This window comes from Anolis carolinensis, chromosome 4, assembly GCF_035594765.1.
Source record: "Anolis carolinensis isolate JA03-04 chromosome 4, rAnoCar3.1.pri, whole genome shotgun sequence".
Classification (NCBI taxonomy): domain Eukaryota; kingdom Metazoa; phylum Chordata; class Lepidosauria; order Squamata; family Dactyloidae; genus Anolis; species Anolis carolinensis.
In genome coordinates this window covers 219,536,000-219,542,858 of record NC_085844.1, presented here as the reverse complement: position 1 = coordinate 219,542,858, position 6,859 = coordinate 219,536,000, and positions in this window count along the sequence as shown.

Below are 6,859 nucleotides of genomic sequence, written 5' to 3'. Positions count from 1 at the left end.
TCCTGGCATAAGGACTGTGTGAGCGGCTCAGCCCCATTCTTATGCCAGGAGGATAATGTCAAGAGGACAGCCCGAGAATCAGTGGAGGAGGATGGGCGGGGGAAGGATTGGGGCAGTTGCTGCATGTCCTACTTTCCTCTCTGCGTAAGGATGGGGTGAGCAGCTGGGAAGACAACCTGAGGATGGCCGGGCCCTGCCCTGACTCCTCCTTGCCCCTCCCTCTCCTGGGCCCTCCCTCTCCTGGGCCCTCCCCCCCCCAGCATGTGTCCGGTCCCCTCCCTCCTGGCCCGGCCCTCCCAGTTTCCCCATGCTTGATATAGATGATGTTCTGCTTCTTTGGATATTCATTGAAGCCTGGGAACCTGGAATTATCCAAACTTATTTTGGGGACATTTAGGCAGGCAACACCTCCTTGACCTCCCTATCAATCTTAAAATATCTCAAATTTCTCTCTGGTGCCTCACAGGATTGTTTTCAAAACCTCTTATTGTGGAAGCATCTCAAAGCTAAAATACTCATCTTCCCTGGACAATTATCTCTTGTGGTCTTTGTTGCTCTTACGTGATGCTGATCTCCAGTGGAAGAGAGAGTGGACTCCTCATTCATATTGCCCACGTAATGAAGGAGCCCTTTATGACACATTGGTTTATGAGCAGTTGCACTATAATAATAGAAGTACCAAATTCTAAGTTACCAAGTAGTTATTACGTGGTTCCTATTTTCTTCTCAGAACCTACCCACTGCCCAGGCATGTAGCTGAAGCCCCTCAAGCCCCCCCCCCCCCCCGAAATTCTCAGGGTGGTCTGCGAGAAGGCCTTACATTTATTATTTAAACTGTTATGTTTATTCATATCATGATCTGATCACCATGCTCAATATATCCCATATGCATGGTGGTATTGGGATAATGATGCAAAAGGTTTGCTAGGGTAGACCCTCTCCCGCTCCGACTCAGCCCCCCCCCCCCGAACCAAAATCCCAGCCCCTCCCAAAACAAAATCCTGGCTACGGGCCTGCCACTGCCTATTATCACAACCAAAGAGAGAGCCAGTCTTTGGGTTCCATGATACTCACATCTGCCTGCTTTATTTATTGCCTTTTTATTGTTAGCGTGTTCTAATGCACCCTGGGAAAATTATTTTGAAGAGCAGAATATCCATTTTTAAAATACTTGCTTCTTCTTCCATCACATGCATTTCAAGCTTTCCATAAAATACTACTGTATTTCCCAGTTGCACGAATCAGCACAAGAAATAAGCAATTTAAAGACACTGACTGCAAGCCAGAAAGAGTTAAATATTTTTAGTCTCAAGCCAAAGGAAAGGAATAGGTTCAAAACAAGATGGAAATTGAGGTCACAGTGGCTTTTCAGAGTAGCTCTTATGATTAAATACTTCATTGAAACCACTCTAGTCAATAAAATCACTTCACAATCTAACATTTCCTTATAAAACCACATTTGCAATTCTTGGAGCTGTTCCCTCTTTTTTGGGTGTTGAAAGCATTTGGAATTTATAGCAGCCTAGTCAGCATCTGGTCAACGAAAAGGTGAAAGTACTGAGAAGGTGGATTATTATACATGTATTAGACTTGGATTTCCATTTTGTTGGTTGTGATGATACTGAAAATGTGGTTTTGTTACACTATGACACGGGCACTTCTAACTGGAGTGCAGTAAGTCTGATCTCCAGCTCATGCCATGAGCAAAGCCTCGAGACAATAATGCCTACTACTGTGATTTTATAAGCTGTGCCCCCAACAGAAATGCTAGTAAGAATGCTACTCCTTGATGAAGTATATTGATTTCAATTTGTACTTTTATTTGTAATCTGTACATCAATCTGCAATTGATGTCTTGGTTTTAATAATTGTTATGTTATGTTGTTTTATAACTATGTTACTATACTGTGTTTTAAATTTATGGACTGTTTTTCTTATGTAAGCCGCCCCGAGTCCATTCGGGGAGATGGAAGCAGGGTACAAGAATAAAGTTGTTGTTGTTATTGTTATTATTATTATTGTTATGTTATGTATTTTTAATAGAATTGTTTTTGTTCTGTCTTATGTTGTTTATTATGTTTACTATGCTTAACTTTGTTGTATGGTGTTTTTTGACAATTGAATGTTTTTTATGTTCATGTTGGAAACCGCCCTGAGTCCTCTCAAGGAGATGGAGTGGTATATACATAAAGTTTTATTATTATATTATTGATTATAAGAATATTCAAGAAGTTATTCCAATAGTTTTATAGCAAGGTCAGGGTGTAACCCTTTAGATGTTAGGGGCAGATGCTGTAACTTCCAACAGACACAGCTAGAAAAACTGATGGATGAAGGTTAACAATTGGAACAATTGGAATGATAGTTGCTCACCCTAGCTTTATCTCAATGCTACCAAAAAGAGGTTGAGTGTACACACAGTTGTGCACAGTATTCCATTCTCTTTGTCTTAAATGTTCCTCTCCCACAAAACGTCTTCTGAATCACTCTATTTTCAGTCTGTAGGATGGGCTTTTCCATCCTGTTTCAATATGAATGAGTAAAAAACCCTGCATGAAAAGATGCATTAATGTACATTGGTTGAGATTTTGCATCAGGAGATATATCTTCAGCTTGTAACTACAGTATGCCTACCAGTGCAACCCACAAATTCAAGTTTACAGTGTGGCAGCTCACCATCAAAATGGACATTTCAGTGTTAGTGAAGATTTGGAGGAACAGCAGAGATGTGTCCAAGTATTTTCCTTTAGCACTGAAACTTGCAACCTCAGTTAGTTTCTGGGGATTCTGATTTATTATTATTATTATTATTATTATTATTATTATTATTATTATTATTTATTTATTTATTGACAACTGCAAAAGGCCACCCTACTGGGATCTGCGCGCATCATCCGAAAATACATCACACAGTCCTAGACACTTGGGAAGTATTCAACTTGTGATTTTGTGATACGAAATCCAGCATATCTATCTTGTTTGCTGTGTCATAATAAAATAACAACAACAACAACAACAACAACAACAACAACTTTGTTCTTGTATCCCACCCCATCTCCCCAAGGGGACTCGGGGTGGCTTACATGGGAACCAAGCCCAGCAATATACAATTAAATACAACAACATAAAATACATTCCAATTACAAATTAATACATCAGAACTATAAAATCACAACATCACACAATAAAAGCCTAGCCAATAGCCAGTAGCCAGGATTCTGAGGTGTGATGTCCTCACTTTGTGCCCCACTTAAGGAACAGAGAGTATGAGCTGGAGCAGGATTTGGGTTGTTGCGTGGTTGGAACAGAATAGTAGCCTCTACAATAACAAAGAAGTGGATTACAATGGCGTAAGGATAGACTTATGCTTTTGTACCTATGAATGACAAAAATTCTCTCTCACACATTCATTTCTTAATATATTTTCTTTCAAAAATATCCATCTCTAAATGCATTTGGGTATTTTGTACCAAGAACTGATTCAGGAAGTGTGAAACTTGGTGGATAATTACATTTTGATTTTTTCACTCTAGAGAATGAGGGGCAGATCAATTTAATTCATGTCAGATTCACAAAGATCCAATTTCCCAAGCATCCTTAACCCTAAGCAAAGGATTATTGCTCCTCAAGTCTTGCTGGAATAGAAAAGTGAGGTGATGGAAATCATAAGAAAAGTGAAAGCTGGTTAAAGAAAAAGTCATCCCCAGATACATTTTGAAAGTAGTTTTCAACTGTTCTCTAGGAAGTTCTGAATGATTTTGCTTACTTGTGCAAGGCTTGCCTGAATTGCTTCATTTTATCTATGCATATTGTTAATTTTGAATGAAAGGTTTGCTGAAGTATATTGAATGGATGCTTTTTGTGTATGCTGTAGGAACTTATCCCTATCCTTTCCATGTTATTTTTGCCTTTGGTGCTGAATTTACTTAAAGAAATAATGTCCAGGTACTGAGGTCTACCTGCATCGTTGGACTCCAACTCATGGTTGCTCTTGTCAGCACAGCTGGTAAAGGTGTGTGTAATGCCAAAAATGCACTTGTTACAAAATTTGGGTGACCCTCATTTTGTTTCTAATGTATTTTGAAAAATTTGTAAGGGGTCCATATCGTATTTAATAAAAGTTGCCAAAATTTCATTAGTTTTTCATTTTGACACTTCTGGAGCTCCTTTCTCCCTTTTAGCACTATCAGGATAAAACCTTCTACTATTGTAGTACACATTTATTACTGTAAGCCCCCCCCCCTCCAGTTTCAGAAAAATTTGCACATTTACTGATTTTTAGGGATTTTTTTTAAAAAATTGTTCTCTCTCCTCACTCCACAAAACACAGACACTTTTAAATCAATAGATAATGAGAACAAGGTACTCTGTAGTACTACAAATGATCCCACAATATGGGGAAGGAATGGAACAGTTTGGTTAATGATACTAGACTAGAATTCTTCTCCTCACTTAACCCTAAAATGTATGTATGTTTGTTGTCTGTATTAATATTGGCCCTGCATCAACAGCAGTAGTAACAGCAACAACCCTCTGGCAACTTGGGAATTTCAGAAAATAATAATGCAAACACACATACACACACTGCACTTTGCAGAATTGAATTATACTTTTAAAACCAAGCATGTGACATACCAAATTTGCCTGTGATGCCCAGAAGTTTGCTTCCACTGAACAAGAATCTGACTCACTGTGACTTACAAAGAGTAACAAACTCCTCATGAAAACTCCATAAAAAGCTGCTTTAATTTGTTTGAGTTTGGGGGGGGGATGCTGAGCTGGCTTCGTAAATCGGGTTGTAAGTAGAGATTTAACAAAACACTTACAACTTACGACCTGTGTCTAAATTTTTTGCACAGCCTTAAAAGCTAGCAATACTAGAAGTTGTAGTTCAACAATATCTGGAGGGCCTCACAATGTCCATGCCTGTTAACTTGAAAAAAGCAAATATATGTTTCCAAATAACTGAAGTCACCAAATCACCCTAAAAACCTGGGTCAACTTAACCATAGGTCAGAGCTGGTCCAACAATGAGGCGAATTAAACGGTCGCTTCAGGCGCAAAACATACGCGCCTGAAAGGGGCGCAGTCGAGACTGCTTTTTCTGTTGATTTCTTGTAAAACATGATGTTTTGGTGCTTAATTTGTAAAATCGTAATGTAATTTGATGTTTAATAGACTTTTCCTTAATCCCTCCTTATTATCCAACATTTTTGCTTATCCAACGCTTTTATTTTTCAGTGATTGGTTTTTTTGGGGGGGGGGAGCGCCAAAATTCGCTACACCTACACTTGAAAAATACCTAGGGCCAGCTCTGCCATAGGTCAACTGTTATCTTTACTCTTATGTAAAAAAGGAACCATCCTCTTATCTGGTTAGAGTGGCAAAAGACAAAAGCTTTGTCCATCTTGGAAGAACCTAAAAAAGCATTGACCCCCTCTATTCTCCCCACCGTGGCACCACTTCTGGCCTTTTTGAGTGGCGAAATGGTAGCAATGAGCAACAATTTCTAGCCCTTGAGGACACTTTCCCCTCTTCACTGAAGGACTCTTCTTATCCACGGGTCATGTCAAAATCCATAATTTTGGTCTCAAAACCTGCCCTCCACTTATATAATAGGTCAATTTATGCATTAATATATATGGTAATTTAATGGGAGGTGTTTTGAATGTTCACAAAATGGACCCAGCAAATATAAGGGAGCTGTGTCTACAACTACTAACAATCACAGACAACAGCCATATGTAGCAGACACACTATCTATGCTTTAGCCGCAACGAGAAACACATCAGTTGGAGAAAGCATTTTTCTTCCAGGTACACAATATATTCCATATAATGCTGGGAAAACATGATCCACCCTTGTTACAGAAATGACAGCCTGGAGCAAAGACGGTGAAGACAGTGGAACTCAGCATCATAAATTGGTATTGACTCCTAGAAAAATTTGCTGGAGTGTAGGGAGGAAAACCTTTAGATCAATTCAAGAGCAAAAGCAGTGGCTGACTGGCCATTCGGATTTGCAGAAATGTCAACAATGTACTAGTCCCAGGCGAGAACCTTTGTTCCCTATTTCAGTTCCAGCTCTCTCTGAATAATGGAAGAACTGGCAATCTTTGAAATGCATACAGAAATCCCCACCTAAGCACAGACTGGACCCTTACTGTTGAATAGAAGATTCTGGCATGATGAAGCTGTTGTTGTTCCACAACAAATGCATCTCTGGGTGGCACTTCTCAACGTGTTGGGATAAGGCATTTGCATTACTAAAGATACATTGCTTTCAGAATATTTCCTTCCCTTAACTGATTGAATTGATCTATTCTCAGCATTTTCTTATTCAACAAACTAGCCCTCCTACACCACCCAGTGTCTTGCAGATAACTTTGAGTACATTTCAGCCTATTTATTATGTAAATCTCCTAATGCAATTGACATGGGAAGCAGTTCATAGACCTTCAGTCTGACATCCAAACAAAGAGAGGCTCCAAACACACACAAAAAAATTTTCTCACTGCTCCAGTTAATTCTCGGTATTACCATTCATTATAACAGTTGAGTTATAATTGATTAAGAATAGAAGTTCCCAAATTTGGATCTCTAGCTATTGTGTTTTGGACTTTTAGTTGCCCCAGCCTGGAGTTTTATTGACAAAACTCCTTCAGCTTACCATTTTAGCTTACCATTTTATCCAGTGGTTATGAGAAAAAAGCAGTGCCGAGATGAACTTCCCCCATACATACAAAGCAAAGCACACCACAACCATGTTTTTTTTTTTCACACGTGGAAACAAGAGTTGTGATATAGTTCAAATTAGATCTTTTAAGATGAACCTAACACCCTTCAACACACATAGAATA